The sequence below is a fragment of the Eubalaena glacialis genome, chromosome 8 (assembly GCF_028564815.1).
Source record: "Eubalaena glacialis isolate mEubGla1 chromosome 8, mEubGla1.1.hap2.+ XY, whole genome shotgun sequence".
Classification (NCBI taxonomy): Eukaryota; Metazoa; Chordata; class Mammalia; order Artiodactyla; family Balaenidae; genus Eubalaena; species Eubalaena glacialis.
The window spans coordinates 67,855,538-67,877,653 of NC_083723.1; the positions used below are offsets into that span (position 1 = coordinate 67,855,538).

Below are 22,116 nucleotides of genomic sequence, written 5' to 3' on the forward strand. Positions count from 1 at the left end.
TCTCTCTGACTCCAAAGCTCTTCCTTTATTTATTTGTTGAAAGTGAACTGAATGAAGGAAGCCCTACTTTGCTTTCTTATTAGGGATGTTGTGGGGAAAATAACCAAAGAATGATTGCAACATGTTTTGCAAAGTAAAATATGCTAGTGAAGAACTGAGAGTATCGACCTGCTCCACAGGAATTGTGCACATGATGAACTTTAAGATTCACTAAACCAGTTTCTCTGTTGTGTAATTCCTCCTCCTGTCACTGTGCTAAATATGCAATGTCATCTCTTATGTATTGTAACCTGCGCAGCTAGTTCTAATTCTACCGTTACTCAGATAAATTATGTTTAAAATTGAAGTCAATAATTTTTTTTTTTTTGGGCTGCGTTGGGGCTTCGTTGCTGTGTGCGGGCTTTCTCCAGTTGTGGCGAGTGGGGACTATTCTTCGTTGCGGTGTCTTCTCTTGTTGCAGAGCACAGGCTCTAGGTGCACGCACTTCAGTAGTTGCAGCACGCGGGCTTAGTAGTTGTGGCTCACAGGCTCTAAAGTGCAGGCTCAGTAGTTGTGGCGCATGGGCTTAGATCCACCGCATGTGGGATCTTCCCGGACCAGGGATCGAACCCGTGTTCCCTGCATTGGCTGGCGGATTCTTAACCACTGTGCCACCAGGGAAGTCCCTGAATTCAATAATTTTTAATGAAGAGATCATTCTGTATAATTAAATAATATTTCAAAAGAGCATGTAACCTGACGAACACTACCTGAGCCAGGTGATCAAGGTCAACATCAACAGTGGTAAGTTATGTTGATAGCACCTTTGATGTCATGGGATGAAAACTGCACTTTATCTCTGTGGTCTTGCTCCCAAAGATGGTAAATCCCAGTCTAATCATAAGAAAAACATCAGAAAAATAGGGACATTCTATAAAATACTAACATAGATATAGATACAGTAAGTCCCCTACATACAAACCTTCAAGTGGTGAACTTTCAAAGATGCGAACGTGTGTTCGCATGTCCAACCACGTAAGGCGTGAGTGAAATTGCAGCTTGCCCTCCATCTCCTATTGCTGATGATCCTTCAGCTTTACCAACTCCCACCTCCTTTCCCTCCTCCAGTCAGTAACTCTTCTTGCCTGTTCACTCGATGCCAGCCCCGTATGCCAGCTGCTGTACTGTAAGTACTACTGTACTTTTCAAGGTACTGTACTGTAAGATTAAAAATGTTTTCTTTATTTTTTGTGTTTGCTTTTTATGTATTATGTGTGTGAAAAGTATTATAAACCTATTACAGTACAGTACTACATAGCCGATTGTGTTAGTTGGGTACCTAAGCTAATTTTGTTGGACTTATGAACAAATCAGACTTACCAACACACTCTCATAATGGAACCCATTTGTATGTAGGGGACTTACTGTATAGCTAAAACCAAAATGCCTAAGTACTCCTCAAAACTGTCAAAGTCATCAAAACCTTAGAAAGTCTAAGTAATTGTCACTGTCAAAAAGGAGCCTAAGGAGACATGATGACTAAATGTAATGTGATATCCTGGATGGGATGCTGGAACAGAAGAAGGATATTAGGTAGGAACTAAGGAAATATGAATAAAGTATGGACTTTAATTAGCAATAATGTATTGATAATGGTTCATCAATTGTGACAAATATACCATACTAAGGTAAGATGCTAACGATAGGGGAAACTAGCTGTGGGGTACATGGGACTCTCCATACTATCATAATTTTTCTAAAAATTTAAAACTGTTCTAAAAAATAAAGTTTACTTAAAATATAACTAAAACAAAAAAGCATGGAAGTAGGGTCTTGCTTTGAACAAATTCATTAAAATGTGTATTCTCCCTCCCTTGTTCTCATGTTTCTTCAAAAATTCTAAGGACACAGAAAGAACAGCATTTTTTTTTTAATTCACAGGAAATAAGTTTATCATGGAAGTGTAATAAACTAGCCTTTTCCCACCCTGCCATCATAAATAGAGATTAAGAAATTCAGGGCTGTTTTTCTTTAGCTTTATTATTGATTAATTATGATCTTAAAAAAGTCATTTTTCCATTTGTAAAATAGATAAAATTCTATCATGTGGGAGGCTTATAAAGTTTAATGAAATGAAATAAACAGATAGTCCATAGAAAGAATTACTTTAGGGTGAACATTCTAATATCAGAGCTTTTAAAAATAATCAATTTTCATCCATTTCAACAGCTGACCAGAAGACTTGACTTTCCTGTCAACGAAGAGGCCTATAATGATTTTACTCCTTTGTTGGATTTTCTTCACAAAAATAAGCGCACACTTACACTTTGCTTAAATACCAGGACATGCTGACACAAGCCGGGGGCAGAATTGCATAGACAATCCACACCCCGGCTCCTGCTCAGTTTTTAAAATCCAGGACACTGTGTAACCCAGCAAGTCGCTGTTTCATGAATCAGCCCCTTGATGTGAGGGAAAAGTCCTTGGCAACCTGGCTGTGCTGTTCTAAGGTTAAGAGAAGTGATTGCCTAGAGAGAAGACATCAAGGCCACCACACGCACAGACTTGCTCTGCCCAGGACATGGGGAATTTTGCTTTCCTTGGAATCAGCCCCAGAATTCAGAATTAAGCTAATTACAGCTTGCTTTTCTAATATCCTAAAAATGCATATTTTTCATAAGACCCTAGGTACTAGCTTTCATATTTGTGCTTGCTTTGCCTCTGCTCGCCATCCCTGAGCCCTTGGAGTTAACACACCATTGCTTGATCTCATCAGGTAATATTAGGAAGAGTGAGGCAATCTGCTGTTCAATTCAGTCACAGGTGTGAGTGTGGAAACAACCCCATGTGTAATCAGAAGTCACAAGACAGTAAGGGCAACTACAGGTTCTGAAAGGAGACCTGATTAGGTCTATGCCAGAAACTAGGAAGCCGGGGTAGGAATGGTCATCAATTCTGTGGTGTCTGTTTTTCTTAGGGTTTCTGCTATCAGTGCCTGATTCAAGAGAATCTCACCAGGTGTGACCAACCAACCAATTACCTCCAGTCTCTGGCCCAAGGAAATTTACAAGTGCTCCTTTTTGTCCCTCATGTAGGCCTGTGGAACTCATGCTGATAAAGACTTATGACTTATGGTAGCCACTGACAAGAATTTTACAGAAAATAAATTCACCAAGCTCTGTGGCTTGAGTTTTAATATTACATGACTTGAAAGTTATAAGACTGAACTCTATAGCCTGTATTTCTTTTCTCTTTAATACTGTTCCTACCTCATCTTTCCCTAGAAACTCCTCTCTCTTCTCATCTCCAAGACTGTTTGTGAGTGAATCACGTACTCTCTTCCACGTTTTTGTGAACTGTACATACATGGACACCATTTCTGCTTTAAAAGTTTAGACTAAGTACTACAGGAATGATGACAACAGAAAAGAATATAGTAAGCATGGAGAAAGTTGTAAAAGCTAATAAATTATATAAAATTCTCCCAGTCATAGTCCCTTTGGCTACGATGACACCCTTTGGCTTTCAGTCCTTATTTGTAACAGTGAAGTTCAGAAGCAATAATAAGGAAAAGTGTTGACTGAGTTCCTATTTGTGGATAATATTTATTTTTCAGGAACTCTCATATGTGTGTTAAACAAATTCAGTGGGCATTTTCACAACACAGGAATCAACCCCCATGAACGTATTATTGGGATACTTACATCCCTTTCCAGAATTCTCTGAATGCTAAGGAGTTATTCAATCAATATGCTAAAAAGGAGAATTTGACTTCAAATTTTATTTTTACCATGTGACTCACAAGAGTAAATAACCAGAATTTTATTAAATATGAATGTGATTGTGAAACAAATGCACAAGGCTCTGTGGCTTGGTTTCTAATTTCATTGTCACCTCTCTACTCAGCAATGTTGCATGGACTCATAGTTACTCTAGGATCTTCTTCCTCACTTAGTCCTTAGATCCAGAACTCCATCTAACAGTGGCTTATGTTCCATAAAGTCACCAGAATAGTTTATTAATTTATAATGCAAAATATTTACACTAAGAAAGTTAATTTTTTCTCTAGATATAGAACTCATGAACTAAGGACAACCATGGGTTTAATGACTGTGGAGCCAGGGAACAAAGCAAACAGAATGTTTTGAAGCTGAGATAGCTAGCTGAAACTTCCTCTTACAGTTGAGACATGACAGAGTTATATCTGCCCAGGAGCCTAAACAATCCTGTCAGTGGTCCAGGAGTACTTAGTTTAAGGACATACCAAAAAATTCTTACTTCACAATTTTCATTTTTCCAGATGCCTTATGAACCCACACCTTCTGAATTCTACATTTTCACCCCCCATTGCAACCCTCTTAATAACATTTGGATAATGTGTTTTACATTCCATTTAACTGACTTCCTATAGAAAGGAAGTATCTATGTATCATTATATTCATTGCTGTCAGTCTACAGTAGAACTCACCTTTTTTTCTTTTTCATTTATTTTCTAGCATTCATCTTATTTTGGCCTGTTTTGTGTATCCAATTACTTTAATAGCATATGAGAGTAACTTACCACATTTCAAATTTGTATTTATATCATCAGTTGAATGGGTACCATAAGCACAAATGAGCAAAATGGTGTTATAAAAATCACAAAGAAGCATCATCTAGGACAAACACTGCTCTGTTCCTCATCCTATAAGTGTGAATGGGAGAATTAATATAGGATGACATAATGGTGAGGATCTTAGTACTTTAATATGTAACAATAAGTAAGGGAGTACAGTTGAACAAACCTATCTTGTAGTCAGTCATTACTGACGTGAAGTTTTAGTTCAGAGGATGTTTGTTTTGTTCTAAATACAATGCTTACAAAGCTTTGATAGACTAGTAGAAAAGCACCCAGAGAGGAAAAAACAGTATTGTAATTAATATTAATAAATATATTATAATTAATATAGCCTATGAAGTATTTTTACCTAAATTTTAAGAAGATCCTAGAATCAACAAATGGTGCTGGGATAACTGTATATCCACATTTTTTAAAGAGAATGAAGTTGGACTCTTATTATACTCCATATACAAAAATTAACTCAAAATGGATCACAGACGTAAATCTTCACAACCTTGGATTAAGCAATGGTTTTTAGAGGTGACTAAAAAGCACAAGTGATAAAAGGAAAAATAGCTAAATTGGATTTCATTAATATTAAAAACTTTTTAATGGTAACTATGTGAGATGATATGTTAATTAGTTTAACTGTGGTAATCATGCCACAATGTGTATATATATCAAATCATCACGTTGTGCACCTTAAATATACACAGATTTTATGTTAAAATATACAAATAAAAAAGATTTAAAACTTTTTGCTTCAATGGACATCATCAAGAAAGTGAAAAGACAATCCACAGAATGGGAGAAATTGCAGATCATATATATCTGATAAGGGGCTTTTTCTCAGAATATATAAAGAACATATCACAATAAAAATGACAACTTGAAAAAGCTTTTAGCAAAATTCAACACTTATTTATGATAAAAACTTGCCAGAAACTGGGCACAGAGGAAACATACCTCAACATAATAAAGGCCATATATGACAAATCTGCAGGTAACATCATAATCAATGGTGAAAAGCTATAACGCTTCCTCTGAGATCAGGAACAAGACAAGGATGTCCACTCTCGCCACTATTATTCAACACAGTTTTGGAAGTCCTAGGCATGGCAATCAGAGAAGAAAAAGAAATAAAAGGAATACAAATTGGAAAAAGAAGAAGTAAAACTGTCACTGTTTGCAGGTGACATGATACTACACATAGACAATCCTAAAGAGGCTACCAGAAAACTACTAGAGCTAATCAATGAATTTGGTAAAGTGGCAGGATACAAAATTAACACACAGAAATCTGTTGCACGTTTATACACTAATAGTGAAAGATCAGAAAGAGAAATTAAAGAAACAATTCCACATACCATCACATCAAAAAGAATAAAATACCTAGCAATAAAACTACCTAAGGAAATAAAAGACCTGTACTCCAAATACTACAAGACACTGATGAAAAAAATCGAAGATGACACAAACAGATGAAAAGATATACCACGTTCTTCGACTGGCAGAATCAATATTGTCAAAATGACTATACAACCCAAGGCAATCTACAGATTCAATGTAATTCCTATCAAATTACCAATGGCATTTTTCAGTGCTAGAAAAAAAAAATCTAAAAATCTGTATGGAGACACAAAAGAACCCGAATAGCCAAAGCAATCTGAAAAAGAAAAATGGAGCTGGAGGAATCAGGCTCCCTGCCTTCAGATTATATTACAAAGCTACAGTCATCAAAACAGTATGGTACTGGTACAAAAAGAGAAATATAGATCAATGGAACAGGACAGAAAGCCTAGAGATAAACCCACGCACCTATGGTCACCTAATCTACGACAAAGTAGGCAAGAATATACAATGGAGAAAAGACAGTCTCTTCAATAAGTGGTTCTGGGGAAACTGGATAGCTACATGTAAAAGAATGAAATTAGAACACTCCCTGACACCATACACAAAAATAAACTCAAAATGGATTAAAGACCCAAATGTAAGACCACACACTATAAAACTCTTAGAGGAAAACATAGGCAGAACACTCTGTGACATAAATCACAGCAAGATCCTTTTTGACCCACCACCTAGAAAAAGGGAAATAAAGACAAAAATAAACAAATGGGACCTAGTTAAACTCAAAAGCTCTTGCACAGCAAACGAAACCATAGACAAAATGAAAAGACAACCCACAGAATGGAAGAAAATATTTGCAAATGACGTTTGCAAGCTTTACAAACAGTTCATGTGGCTAAATATAAAAAGAAAATCCAATCAAAAAAGTGGGCAGAAGACCTAAACAGACATTTCTCCAGTGAAACATACAGATAGCCAAGAGGCACAATGCTCAATATCACTAATCATTAGAGAAATGCAAATCAAAACTATGATGAGATGTCATCTCACACCAGTCAGAATGGCCATCATCAAAAAAATCTACAAACAATAAATGCTGGAGAGGGTGTGGAAAAAAGGGAACCCTCCTACACTGTTGGTGGGAAGGTAAATTAGTACAGCCACTATGGAGACTACGGAGGTTCCTTACAGAACTAAAAATAGAGCTACCATATGATTCAGCAATCCCACTCCTGGGCATATATGCAAAGAAAAACATGGTTTGAAAGAATACATGCACCCCCTTGACTGCGTGAACACAGCCTGAAGGGAGGGAGTACTCCACAACTAGCCGGGAGGGAGTCCGGGAAAAAGCCTGGAACTGCCTAAGAGTCAAGAGACCACTGCTTCGGGGTGTGCGAGGAGAGGGGATTCAGAGCAAGGCCTAAACGAGCTCCAGAGACGGGCGCAAGCCGTGGCTACCAGCAGGACACCAGAGACGGGCATGAAACTCTAAGGCTGCTGCTGCAGCCACCAAGAAGCCTATATGCAAGCACAGGTCACTATCCACACCTCCCCACCCGGGAGGCTGTGCAGCCCACCACTGCCAGGGTCCCGTGATCCAGGGACAATTTCCCCAGGAGAACACATGGCACGCCTCAGGCTGCTGCAAAGTCTTGACAGCCTCTGCCGCCGCAGGCTCGCCCCACATTCCATACCCTCCCTCCTCCCAGTATGAGTGAGCCACAGCCCTTTAATCAGCTGCTATTTTAACCCCATCCTGTCTGGGCAGGGAACAGATGCCCTAAAGCGACCTACATGCAGAGGTGGGGCCAAATGCAAAGCTGAACCCCAGGAGCTGTGCGAACAAAGAAGAGAAAGGGAAATCTCTCCCAGAAGCCTCAGGAGCAGTGGATTAAATCTCCACAGTCAACGTGATGTACCTTCATCTGTGGAATACCTGAATAGACAACGAATCACCCCAAAATTGAGGTGATGGACTTTGGGAGCAACTGTAGACATGGGGTTTGCTTTCTGCATCTAATTTGTTTCTGGCTTTATGTTTATATTAGTTTAGTATTTAGAGTTATTATCATTGATAGATTTCTTTATTGATTTGGTTGCTCTCTTCCATTTTTTTTATATATATATAATTTTTTTTTCTCTTTTTGTGAGTGTGTATGTATATGCTTCTTTGTGTGATTTTATCTATATAGTTTTGCTTTTACCAATTGTCCTAGGGTTCTGTCTGTCCATATTTTTTTTTTTTAGTCTAGCTTTTACTGCTTGTTATCATTGGTGGAATTGTTTTTAGGTTTGGTTGCTCCCTTCTTTCTATTTTTTTATTACATTTTTATTTTTTTAATTTAAATAATTTTTTTATTTTAATAACTTTATTTTATTTTTGTCTTTCTTTCTTTTTTTATTCTCCCTTTTCTTCTGAGCCGTGTGGCTGACAGGGTCTTGGTGCTCTGGCTGGGTGTCAGGCCTGAACCTCTGAGGCGGGAGAGCCGAGTTCAGGACATTGGTCCACCAGAGACCGCTCAGCTCCATGTAATATCAAACAGTGAAAGCTCTCCCAGAGATCTCCATCTCAATGCTAAGACCCAGCTCCACTCAACAACCAGCAAGCTCCAGTGCTGGACACCCTATGCCAAACAACTAGCAAGACAGAAACTCAACCGCACCCATTAGCAGACAGGCTGCCTAAAATCATACTAAGTTCACAGACACCCCAAAACACACCACCGGACGTGGTCCTGCCCACCAGAAAGACAAGATCCAGGCTCATCCACCAGAACACAGGCACCAGTCTCTCCACCAGGAATCTGACACAATCCACTGAACCAACCTTAGCCAATGGGGGCAGACACCACAAACAACGGGAACTACGAACCTGCAGCCTGTGAAAAGGAGACCCAAAACACAGTAAGTTAAGCAAAATGAGAAGACAGAGAAATACACAGCAGATGAAGGAGCAAGGTAAAAACCCACCAGAACAAACAAATGAAGAGGAAAGAGGCAGTCTACCTGAAAAAGAATTCAGAGTAATGATAGTAAAGATGATCCAAAATCTTGGAAATAGAATGGAGAAAATACAAGAAATGTTTAACAACGACTTAGAAGAACTAAAGAGCAGACTAACAATGATAAACAACACAATAAATGAAATTAAAAACTTCTCTAGAAGGAATCAATAGCAGAATAACTGAGGCAGAAGAATGGATAAGTGACCTGGAAGATAAAATAGTCGAAATAACTACCATAGAGCAGAATAAAGAAAAAAGAATGAGAAGAATTGAGGACAGTCTCAGAGACCTCTGGGACAACGTCAAACACACCAACATTCGAATTACAGGGGTCCCAGAAGAAGAAGAGAAAAACAAAGGGACTGAGAAAATATTTGAAGAGATTATAGTTGAAAACTTCCCTAATAAGGGAAAGGAAATAGTCAATCAAGTCCAGGAAGCGCAGAGAATCCCATACAGGATAAATCTAAGGAGAAACACGGCAAGACACATATTAATCAAACTATCAAAAATTGAATACAGAGAAAAAATATGAAAAGCAGCAAGGGAAAAGCAACAAATAACATACAAGGGAATCTGCATAAGGTTAACAGCTGATCTTTCAGCAGAAACTCTGCAACCCAGAAGGGAGTAGCAGAACATATTTAAAGTGATGAAAGGGAAAAACCTACAACCAAGATTACTCTACCCTACAAGGATCTCATTCAGATTCAACGGAGAATTAAAAACTTTACAGACAAGCAAAAGCTAAGAGAATTCAGCACCACCAAACCAGGTTTACAAAAAATGCTAAAGGAACTTCTCTAGGAAGGAAACACAAGAGAAGGAAAAGACCTACAATAACAAACCTAAAACAATTAAGAAAATGGTAATGGGAGCATACATATCGATAATTACCTTAAATGTAAATGGATTAAATGCTCCAACCAAAAGGCACAGACTAGCTGAATGGATACAAAAACAAGACCTGAATATATGCTGTCTACAAGAGACCCACTTCAGACCTAGGGACACATACAGACTGAAAGTGAGGGGATGCAAAAAGATATTCCATGGAAATCGAAATCAAAAGAAAGCTGGAGTAGCAATTCTCGTATCAGACAAAATAGACTTTAAACTAAAGACTATTCCAAGAGACAAAGAAGGATACTACATAATGATCAAGGGATCAATCCAAGAAGAAGATATAACAATTATAAATATTTACGCACCCAACATAGGAGCACCTCAGTACAAAAGGCAAATGCTAACAGCCATAAAAGGGGAAATCAACAGTAACACAATGATAGTAGGGGAATTTAACACCCCACTTTCACCAAAGGACAGATCATCCAAAATGAAAATAAATAAGGAAACACAAGCTTTAAATGATACATTAAACAAGATGGACTTAATTGATATTTTAGGACATTCCGTCCAAAAACAACAGAATACACTTTCTTCTCAAGTGCTCATGGATCATTCTCCAGGATAGATCATATCTTGGGTCACAAATCAAGCCTTGGTAAATTTAAGAAAATTGAAATCGTATCAAGTACCTTTTCCGACCACAACGCCATGAGATTAGATATCAATTACAGGAAAAAAACTGTAAAAAATACAAACACATGGAGGCTAAACAATACACTAATAAATAACGAAGAGATCACTAAAGAAATCAAAGAGGAAAGAAAAAAATACCTAGAAACAAATGACGATGAAAATACAATGACCCAAAACCTATGGGATGCAGCAAAAGCATTTCTAAGAGGGAAGTTTATAGCAATACAATCCTACCCCAAGAAACAAGAAACATCTCAAATGAACAACCTAACCTTACACCTAAAGCAATTAGAGAAAGAAGAACAAAAATAACCCAAAGTTAGCAGAATGAAAGAAACCATAAAGATCAGATCAGAAATAAATGAAAAGAAATGAAGTAAATGACAGCAAAGATCAATAAAACTAAAAGCTGGTTCTTTGAGAAGATAGACAAAACTGATAAACCTTTAGCCAGACTCATCAAGAAAAAAAGGGAGAAGACTCAAATCAATAGAATTAGAAATGAAAAAGTAGAAGTAACAACTGACATTGCAGAAATACAAAGGATCATGAGAGATTACTACAAGCAACTATGTGCCAATAAAATGGACAACCTGGAAGAAATGGATAAATTCTTAGAAAAGCACCACCTTCCAAGACTGAACGAGGAAGAAATAGAAAATATAACCAGACCAATCACAACCACTGAAACTGAAAGTGTGATTAAAATTCTTCCAATAAAAAAAAAAAAAAAAATCTTCCAACGAACAAAAGCCCGGGACCAGATGGCTTCACAGGCGAATTCTATCAAACATTTAGAGAAGAGCTAACACCTATCCTTCTCAAACTCTTCCAAAATATAGCAGAGAGAGGAACACTCCCAAACTCATTCTATGAAGCCACCATCACCCTGAGACCAAAATCAGAGAAAGATGTCACAAAAAAAGAAAACTAGAGACCAATATCACTGCTGAACTTAGATGCAAAAATCCTCAACAAAATACTAGCAAACAGAATCCAACAGCACATTAAAAGGATCATACACCATGATCAGGTGGGGTTTATCCCAGGAATGCAAGGATTCTTCAATATACGCAAATCAATCAGTGTGATAAACCATATTAACAAATTGAAGGAGAAAAACCATATGATCATATCAATAGATGCAGAAAAAGCTTTTGACAAAATTCAGCACCCATTTACCATAAAGACCCTCCAGAAAGTAGGCACAGAGGGAATTTAACTCAACATAATAAAGGCCATATATGACAAACTCACAGCCAACATCATTCTCAATGGGGAAAAACTGAAACCTTTTCCACTAAGATCAGGAACAAGACAAGGTTGCCCACTCTCACCACTATTATTCAACATAGTTTTGGAAGTTTTAGCCACAGCAATCAGAGATGAAAAAAAATAAAGGGAATCCAAATTGAAAAAGAAGAAGTAAAACTGCCACTGTTTGCAGATGACATGATACTATACATAGAGCATCCCAAAATGTTACCAGAAAACTACCAGAGCTAATCAATGAATTTGGTAAAGTAGCAGGATACAAAATTAATGCACAGAAATCTCTTGCATTTCTATTCACTAATGATGAAAAATCTGAAAGAGAAATTAATGAAACACTCCCATTTACCACTGCAACAAAAAGAATAAAATAACTAGGAATAAACCTACCTAAGGAGACAAAACACCTGTATGCAGAAAACTATAAGACACTGATGAAAGAAATTAAAGATGATACAAACAGATGGAGAGATATACCATGTTCTTGGATTGGAAGAATCAACATTGTGAAAATGACTATACTACCCAAAGCAATCTACAGATTCAGTGCAATCCCTATCAAACTACCAATGGCATTTTCACAGAACTAGAACAAAAAATTTCAATTTGTATGGAAATATGAAAGACCCTGAATAGCCAAAGCAATCTTGAGAAAGAAAAACGGAGCTGGACGAATCATGCTCCCGGACTTCAGACTATACTACACAGCTACAGTAATCAAGACACTATGGTACTGGCACAAAAACAGAAATATAGATCAATGGAATACAACAGAAAGTCCAGAGATAAACCCACGCACATATGGTCACCTTAGTTTTGATAAAGGAGGCAACAATATACAGTAGAGAAAAGACACCCTCTTCAGTAAGTGGTGCTGGGAAAACTGGACAGCTACATGTAAAAGAATAAAATTAGAACACTCCCTAACACCGTACACAAAAATAAACTCAAAATGGATTCAAGACCTAAATGTAAGGCCAGACACTATCAAACTCTTAGAGGAAAACATAGGCACAACACTCTATGACATAAATCACAGCAAGATCCTTTTTGACCCACCTTCTAGAGAAATGGAAATACAAACAAAAATAAACATATGGGACCTAATGAAGCTTAAAAGCTTTTGCACAGCAAAGGAAACCATACACAAGACGAAAAGAGAACCCTCAGAGTGGGAGAAAATATTTGCAAACGAAGCAACTGACAAAGGATTAATCTCCAAAATTTACAAGCAGCTCATGCAGCTCAATATCAAAAAAACAAACAACCCAATCCAAAAATGGGCAGAAGACCTATACAGACATTTTCCCAAAGATATACAGATTGGCAACAAATACATGAAAGGATGCTCAACATCACTAATCATTAGAGAAATGCAAATTAAACTACAGTGAGGTATCACCTCACTCCGGTCAGAATGGCCATCATCAAAGAATCTAAAAACAATAAATGCTGGAGAGGGTGTGGAGAAAAGGGAACCCTCTGGCACTGTTGGTGGGAATGTAAACTGATACAGCCACTATGGAGAACAGCGTGGAGGTTCCTAAAAAAACTAAAAATAGAACTAGCATAGGACCCAGCAATCCCACTACTGGGCATATACCGTGAGAAAACAATAATTCAAAAAGAGTCATGTAACCCAATGTTCAGTGCAGCTCTATTTACAATAGCCAGGATATGGAAGCAACCTAAGTGTCCATTGACAGACGAATGGATAAAGAAGATGTGGCACATATATGCAATGGAATATTACTCAGCCATAAAAAGAAACGAAACTGAGTTATCTGTAGTGAGGTGGATGGACCTAGAGACTGTCATACAGAGTGAAGTAAGTCAGAAAGAGAAAAACATATGCTAACACATGTATATGGAATCTAAAAAAAAAAATGGTTCTGAAGAACCTAGGTGCAGGACAGGAATAAAGACGCAGACGTAGAGAATGGACTTGAGGACACGGGAAGGGGAAGGGTAAGCTGGGATGAAGTGAGAGAGTGGCATGGACATATATACACCACAAATAGATAGTTAGGGGAAAGCAGATGCATAGCACAGGGAGATCAGCTCAGTGCTTTGTGTCCACCTAGAGGGTTGGGAGAGGGAGGATGGGAGGGTGACGCAAGAGGGAGGAGATATGGGAATATATGTATATGTATAGCTGATTCATAATAATTCCTTTAATATTGCCTTTATTTCTTATAAGCAGATCCATTTTTGTCTTCCAAATTGATTTTTAAGCTCCTCCTTACCTTTAAATATTTATCAAGCCCCTAGTAAAGATCAAGTTTCATAGAGCATGAGCCCATAACAGAATTGCTGATATTAGGGGTTTATTTTCTGTGACAGAATACATATTTCATATATGTACAAACATCATATAAAAGTCACAGATAAAATTTTGTTTGGATTTTTCTATTGCTGGTCTAAGAATAAATGGAAGCAAATATCTAGAGTTCCAATATGGATGAGCATTCCTCATTCTTAGTAAAACTCTAGGACATATTTATACATTAAGGGCCCACAATGCTGCATAATGCTGACATTATTAAAACTTATAGACTGAAGGAGCATGCAGAAACAGGGTTGATGTGTGGGTGGAGTGGTTTCCCAGGGAGGCTGACACCTGGTATGAATTAGTTTCTTCACTGAGTTCCTAGGATTCTTGAAGCAAGATAGCGTGTGTAGTTTACTCAGAGTAAGAGATGAGGTCCTAATAACAACCTACAAGGCCTCCCAGACCTCACTGTAGTAGTCTTCCTTAAGCTCACTCCCCTGCAGCCACACTGGCCTCCTTCCTGCTACTCAGACACACAAAGTTTGCTCCAACCTTCCAGGTCTGCTTTAGGTTCTCTTGGACTAGAACGCTCTTCCCCCCAATATCCACTTGGCTACCTCCTTTTACTTCCTTCAAGTCTTGCTCCGATGTGTTTCCTCCCTTAGTTCTACCCCGATTGCACATTAAATACAGTAAGCTTCCTGGATTCCACCCCTGCCCCTCATTTTCCTTACCCTGCTTTTTATCCTCCTTAGCACCTACCACAGTTTAATTTATATCATCCTATGTTGTTTATCGTTCCTCACACTAGAATGTAAAAGCCACAAGAGCAGAGATCTTGTCTGTTTTGTTCACTGATGTAGCCTATCCTAGAGCATTGGTTGGCCTATAGTAGGCACTCATATCCTTGTACGATGAATAAATGAATTAGTTCACTCATAGACCAGGCACTTTTATAGATTTCTTTCCTTTTTCAAATTTTTTTTAATAAATTTATTTATTTATTTTTGGCTGTGTTGGGTCCTCGCTGCTGTGCACGGGCTTTCTCTAGTTGTGGGAAGCAGGGGCTACTCTTCATTGTGTTACGCAGGCTTCTCATTGCAGTGGCTTCTCTTGTTGCGGAGCTTAGGCTCTAGGCACGCGGGCTTCAGTAGTTGTGGCACGCAGGCTTCAGTAGTTGTGGCTCATGGGCTCTAGAGCGCAGGCTCAGTAGTTGTGGTGCACGGGCTTTGTTGCTCCGTGGCATGTGGGATCTTCCCGGCCCAGGGCTCGAACCCAGGTCCCCTGCACTGGCAGGTGGAGTCTTAACCACTGCACCACCAGGGAAGCCCTCCCTTTTCAATTTTTGAGCCTGATCTAGTATTAAGATCAGCTGGGAGGTTTTGCAAGTCTGTCTGAGAAGTTGAACTCTCCCAACCTGTTGGTTTGTCTTGCTCACTGAAGGGTCCTGTCTCTGGAACTTATTACGCTGGGCAAGTTGCCAAAGCCTGAGTTTGTCCACCTTGGGGTATGATGCAAGATTTAGGTTCTTTTTTTTTTTTGTCTCTTTGGAAGGGCGTGTTTCAATTTTGGCTGACTTCACTGTTTTGTCTGGGGCTTTATTCTTATGTTGAGTTTTATTTTTTCCTGGGTTAATCAAGCAATTTAGCAACTATTCTTCCCAGAGCTATGGAATAGTAGAAATTAGAGCTGGAAAAGACCTCACAGTTGATCCAGTCCATCCCCCTTGCCATTGAACTCTTGCTCTACACAATACAATGCCCACGGCTTTGTTCAATGAGGTTTTAAATGTCCTCAGAGATTCCTTTGGGCACCCACTCAACTAACCTAATACTCTTAACAATTAACAAAAATTCTCAGTGTTTGTCTAAACTTTCCCTTTCATATTTTCATTTTATTTTCCCTATTGGTAGTCCAAGGTAGCAAGCCCTTTCTCTTTGGGGATCTTATACCTTTCAGAGAAGTGTGGACTTACATTTCTGCTCTGTCTGTTCCTTAGCCAAACTATACATGTGTTCCTCCCTTAATCTTTCTACATTCTCTTTGTTTAATTTTATTTTTGCTTATTGAATTCCTTCAAACTCTTCATCTTGATTATTAGTATGTGTACTTTCACTAACCATCCATTGAACCACTGTAACATAATGCTTTTCCTTCTGAAACCTGAAGACAAAGCACTGCCATCTACCATGTGACATTGCAAATATATCTGATTCACTGTCATAATCAACTAGGGTATTTTTATTCACCAGAATATTAAATAAGTTCTGTGCAATCCTCTTCACTTGAGTTTAAAATTTTGATGATAATTGTGTAATGTCAGATATCTTATTTAAGTCCTTTGCCCTTTTCATTTTATATCTGCAAAAGGAAAGAATATCCACTTCAGCCTCCTTTACTGTAATCTTAATGAAAGTAAATATATGGTTATAGGGCTAGAAAGAAATCTTTCAGAGATAAAAACCTTTCATTTCCCAGCTGTTTTTCAGACAGAATCACACAGGTTAAATTGTTTTCAATACTATGAAGTTCAAATGGCATTCTTTTTGTTTGTTTGTTTATAGTAATTTATGCTAGATCAATGCATCTCAAACTAATTGTAGTAAAGGGAAAATTTTTTAAATCGCCAAATGCCATGGACTGAGTTTTGTAAAATACAAAATCACAGGGTTGGGTGAAGTAGTAATGTCAACTGCTCTAGATTTTCAAATTTACACTCATTTTCTGTATTTATCTTGTCTCAGATGGGCACTGGTCCTTGGACCTCATTTTGAGTAGCCTTGATGGACAATCATATTCCTTACCTTCAGATTCAGATACTTTTCAAGATAAATATTTCTCTTCTGATGATTAACATAATACTTGCTTTTACTTTTCAGCTTGTTTTCTGCTTCCCTTCAAAGTCAACTTTTAAAAAATATTGATAGGGCTTCCCTGGTGGTGCAGTGGTTAAGAACCGGCCTGCCAATGCAGGGGACACGGGTTCAAGCCCTGGTCCGGGAAGATCCCACATGCCGCGGAGCAACTAAGCCCATGCGCCACAACTACTGAGCCTGCACTCTAGAGCCTGCGAGCCACAACTACTGAGCCTGCATGGCACACCTACCGAAGCCCGTGTGCATAGAGCCTGTGCTCCGCAATGAGAAGCCACCACAATAAGAAGCCCACGCACTGCAATGAAGAGTAGCCCCTGCTCGCCGCAACTAGAGAAAGCCCGCGTGCAGCAACGAAGACCCAACGAAGCCAAAGATAAATAAAATAAATAAATTAATTTAAAAAAAAAAGATCTACTCTCAAAAAAAGAAAAAAAATATTGATAGAAGAGCCAATCAATTAATCATTTCCCCAAAACATCTAGTTATATGTTTCCCATTTATTTGTCTTCACTTTTTCAACATGTAGTAATCCTTAATTTACTTCATAAAATTAAATCTGAATGAAAAATACTTTTAAGAAAGAAAAAAACAACTTCTTGGAGTTTATACCAGGTCAGTGAGTTATATGATGGTTTCTTGGTCACACATGCTGGTAGCTTCACTTCTGGAACTCTCACTAGTCTCTAGCAATCCTGACCAAGGCCACACTGATAGAGGGCAGAAATCCACCAATCCAGGAAAGATTAAAAAACACTCTCACTTATTTCACCCTGTCTGGCGCTCTGCCATCAACTTGTACTTTTTGGATTTAAGACACAGATTATATGTCAGCAATAACCAGAGTAGCTATTACATAAGCTGGTTATGGGATGCCATGTGCTTTCAACCGGCATCTTTTACAGTTTGTGTATAACAAAAATTTAGTTTTAGCACTCTCTTCTGAAATAAGCTTCTCTTATTTTTAGTGGCTTTTAATTACTTTGAGAGGGATTTAAATAAAAATATACTGAACTATCATTTCTCCAGGGAATTAAAAAAATAAAGTTTATGGGAAAACATGAAATGTGGGGAAATATTAAACACAGTAAACTGCACAAATGTAATATATAAGTTAGACATCGAGCTTTTTATGATCTAAGAATCTATTCCAAGAAAAAGAAAAATTGAAATTCGAAGACTTATGAGCTTGTTTCAGAAAATAGTAAAAATAAGTTCCAGCTGGTATAAGAGCATAGTAAAGGTACAACACAGTACTCGGGTAAATAACAGCAGAGGATGGGTGAGGCACTGGTAATGGGAAACTTTAAACATAGAACATTTTACACTGCTTTTTAAAGGGATGTTTACAAAGATAAGGAAAAAATATATACACACACATAATACATATCAATAACAGAGAAAATGTATTACAACAATATATCAGATGAAGTTTTCTTTACACAATTTTCCAAGAGCAAGCATATGGCTAATGTGGATTAATCACTATCACTAATGAATTTAATAACGTGAACAGATTATTAGCTCCTAAAGCTAGTTATTTTGTTTTCAAATGTTTCAATGTGCCAGATGTTTCATAAAAAGTTTTTATTATTTAAAATGATTTATGAAGCTAGATGCCCAACTTTTATTTCTGTGTTAAAATTTAAGAGTTAAAAACCATTGAACAGACAAACAGAATTTGCAGTTCAGTTAGCAGTCACTGAATGTGAAAAGAGTTCTTAAAATGCTCCTCTTTAGAGCCATTCTCGTTCCCATAGAAACCAATGTGAGATCCAGGAAAACAAGGTAAGTTCTAAAATAATCACCATTATAAATACCCATTATATAAATGTAAATACAGGCAATTGAAATGATTTAGATGATTTTGAAATTGCATATCATTTCCCAAACCATAATGATTCCTTCAGAGTGGTTCTTGTCTGTCACATAAATACAGCATTTACTAAATTTTAAAAATTCTTATGATTTACTTGTGAGACCATAATTGCCTTCTCAAACAAGTCTTGGGCATGCAAATATTGATTTTTGAACATGTATTCTGGTGCAAGATGGGTCTTTTTTTTGGCTGGGCTTTTACTTTATGGTAGATTAAGTACTTATCATTATTAGCATTTGAATTTTACGTAACCATTTCTCTATTCATTATTAATTGCTTTACAATGAGATCTAGAGATTTTAGTTATTTTACAATTACAATTTTTCACATTTTTATTTGTCCAAGCATTTTGTCATGATAAAAGATTCAAGAAATCTTTTATTGGGATTGTAATTCCTCTCAAAGTCCAGAACCAATCATTGAGTATACAGTACTCATAATATTAATGAAGATGTGAATGTGAGTTGTTATACATCCCTCTAAGAAGAGCTAAGCCTCCTAATGATTAAGGAGCAGGAACATTTCAAAGGAAAAGTTCCAACACTGAGAAGCAAACATTTGAATTTAGTATGGCTGTTGAAGGAGTTCTGGACATGCCACCCCAAAATATGCCGCTTTGTTATATTATTGTGAGCTGAACACATGAAAAATGGCAAGAGCTTTCTCTGAACTTCCCTTCACCTGCCTAAAGACAGATCCTCCAAAAGGAATTCAATTGTCATAAATCCCCTCCCGAGGATTGACTCTTATCACCTGGGAAGACACTAGATGTCAACTCCAAACCCAGATAAACTTTGTCACAAACCATCATCATATCTCCCATCTATTCTTCTAAGAGCCCATTTATCATTCTTAAAAATCATTTACTCTCCCCTAGGTTGCCTATGTCTCCCACCTTCCCCTATTAAGACAGTATATAAGCTCTCAGATCTCACTGCTTTTTGGGGTGTTCACTTTTTTTTTTTCTGTGATGCCCCGGTGTGTTATAATAAAAATTATTAAATGTGTTTACCTTTAATGCTGTTAATCTGCCTGTCATGAATTTATTTTATAGACCCAGCTATTGAACCTAGGAGAGCAGAGGGAAAGTTTTTTCTCTCCTACAATGTTAAGAGAACCACAACAAGTTATGGACTAGTCACACAGTTTTGTTAGCTGGATGAATTTTCAGAAACTCAGATATTTTCCCTTACATTTCACTGAAACCCTCGATTCTTAAAATGTGGTCTCCAGACCAGCAACATTGATATCACCCGGGAGCTTGTTAAAAAAGTAGAATCTCAGATCCTAGGCAGGCCAAATGAATAAGAATCTGCATTTTAACAAGATTAACATAGATTTGAATGCACATTAAAGTTTGGAAACATAGTCAGTCCCAAATATTTGCTCCAGAAAAATTTAGAAGTTTTATTCTGGTGGACTGATGGAAGCTAAAGAAGCTACTACCTAGGATGTAAATTCTAAATGGGGAAAGACCATGTCTGCAAGTAATTTTCTAGGACCCCTCAATTGGTAAGTAGCAGAGCCTGAGTTTGAACTCAGGTAGAGCCAAAGCTTTTTACATACCTTGAAAAGACATCATAGAGACTTGAGGTGTAGGTCTGCTTCCTCAGTTCTTCATGGCCGGCCAATTAGCTGTTCCTTCCTAAAGTCAAAAGGAAAGTGCCTTTGAAATCGGTCCTTCAGATATCAGCCATTTAACAATCCCTCACCTGGACAAAGATAGATATAGGAAGGTCAGTCTTATTGATCCATTCTGCCTAGTTACTGAATGGTCAACTCCACAGCAAACTTAAGGATTCAGGTATTTGTGATTTAACTTATACCATGTGGATCCCGAATGGAACTTTTAGGTTTCATTTGCTTGAGACAAATGGAATCACCTACTATAAAATCTGCTCCTAACTTGATTTCCTGTGAAGCCAAATGTAATCAACTAATTATAGATATGACCTGATATGTAGGTAAAGGCATAGTTTTAACTACAATGCTTCTCACTAGAGTTGTAGAGGTTTTCCCCTCCAGAGAGCTGAGTCAATCCTAAGGTTGTTTTCTTCTTCATTCTACGGCTTTGCCCTCTGCATGTCTATCTACATTTATGTGTTTTTGCCATTTTCCTGCATGTGTGTATGTTTAGTAGGGTTAGAAGGAAATGATTCCAGGCATTCTGTGTCAACTGTCTGCCTCTTCACACATTGATATGGTTTGTTTCTTATCCTTTAAGAGAGCCCTTAGGATCTAATAGCTCCACCACTTCTTAGCACTGTGACTCTGGCCACATCACAACTTCTCTGTGCCTCAGTACCCTTAAGTATAAAATGGATTTTTTGGTTCTCACTTAATAGGGCTGTTGTGAGGAAGATTCAATAAGTAAATACACAGAAAGGGCTTGGCACAGTACCTCATACAAAGTAAACACTAAATACATGTTACCTATTATTACTTTATTATTATTATCATTGTTGTTATTATTATCATTATTATTAACTTGTGGAGGGCCTGACTTCCTTGCAAAGTATCACCAAGATACCATCTAAGAAACAAAACCCACGTTCAGAGACTTTTAGGAGGGCTGGTATGCAGGATCTGAGATATTTAAAATGTACTTCAGAGAAATTAAGTGATTTGCCTAAACCCCTGTTTAGTAGGGGTTTGGATTGAGTTTGGATTTATATGCTGGTCCATCAAATACATATTCTTATGTACTTAATTTAACTAAGTAATAATGCTGCTTACACTTTAATAGCTACCATTTTCCAAAGTTTTTCCATGTGCCATGACCATTAAAATGAGTTGTTCATTGTGCCATGTGACATGATGATTAAAATGAGAAGTTATTTCAGTGGTTCCAGCATTCTGGATTTAATGAATCAGTAAATTTTTTTTAATTGGGGATTTAACATAAGGTTGTTTTTTAACAATTTATTGACCAAAGACGTATTAATACGTCTTTTGTTACCCGAATGTTACTGACCAGAGACGTATCAATACGTTTTTAGAGAGTGATACAATTAACATCACCCTGTGAAGTTGTTAAAGCTTAAAATTGATCATGGGTTCATTATACAACTTATGTTATTATCATTCATATTTTGCTCCATTAGGTTTTTGTTCCAACCTTGTGTATATTATAAACACAAGTTCATTACCGTAAAATTTTCAAAAATGATGCATCATGAAATTTTGAGTGAAGAAGAATTTTTCAGTGTACTTTATGCAGATACTTTCTCTGATTGTCTGAGCGACATATATACTAGTGTCTCAGAAGATGACAGTTTTTCAGAATATAGTTCTGATTCAGATGATGTGAATATTAGACCCACAAAAAGACAAAAAACCTT

The 22,116-nt window shown here is 37.4% G+C and overlaps 1 long non-coding RNA gene across 1 annotated transcript in view; it reads right to left on the reverse strand.

The window, feature by feature from the left end:
• Nucleotides 1-20,417, reverse strand: part of LOC133096317 (uncharacterized) — a 199,020-nt gene extending 178,603 nt beyond the window's left edge. Inside the window, exon 1 of the long non-coding RNA XR_009701765.1 lies at nt 20,342-20,417. This is a non-coding gene — a long non-coding RNA (uncharacterized LOC133096317). The remainder of the gene's footprint in view (nt 1-20,341) is intronic.
• Nucleotides 20,418-22,116: the final 1,699 nt, after the last annotated feature.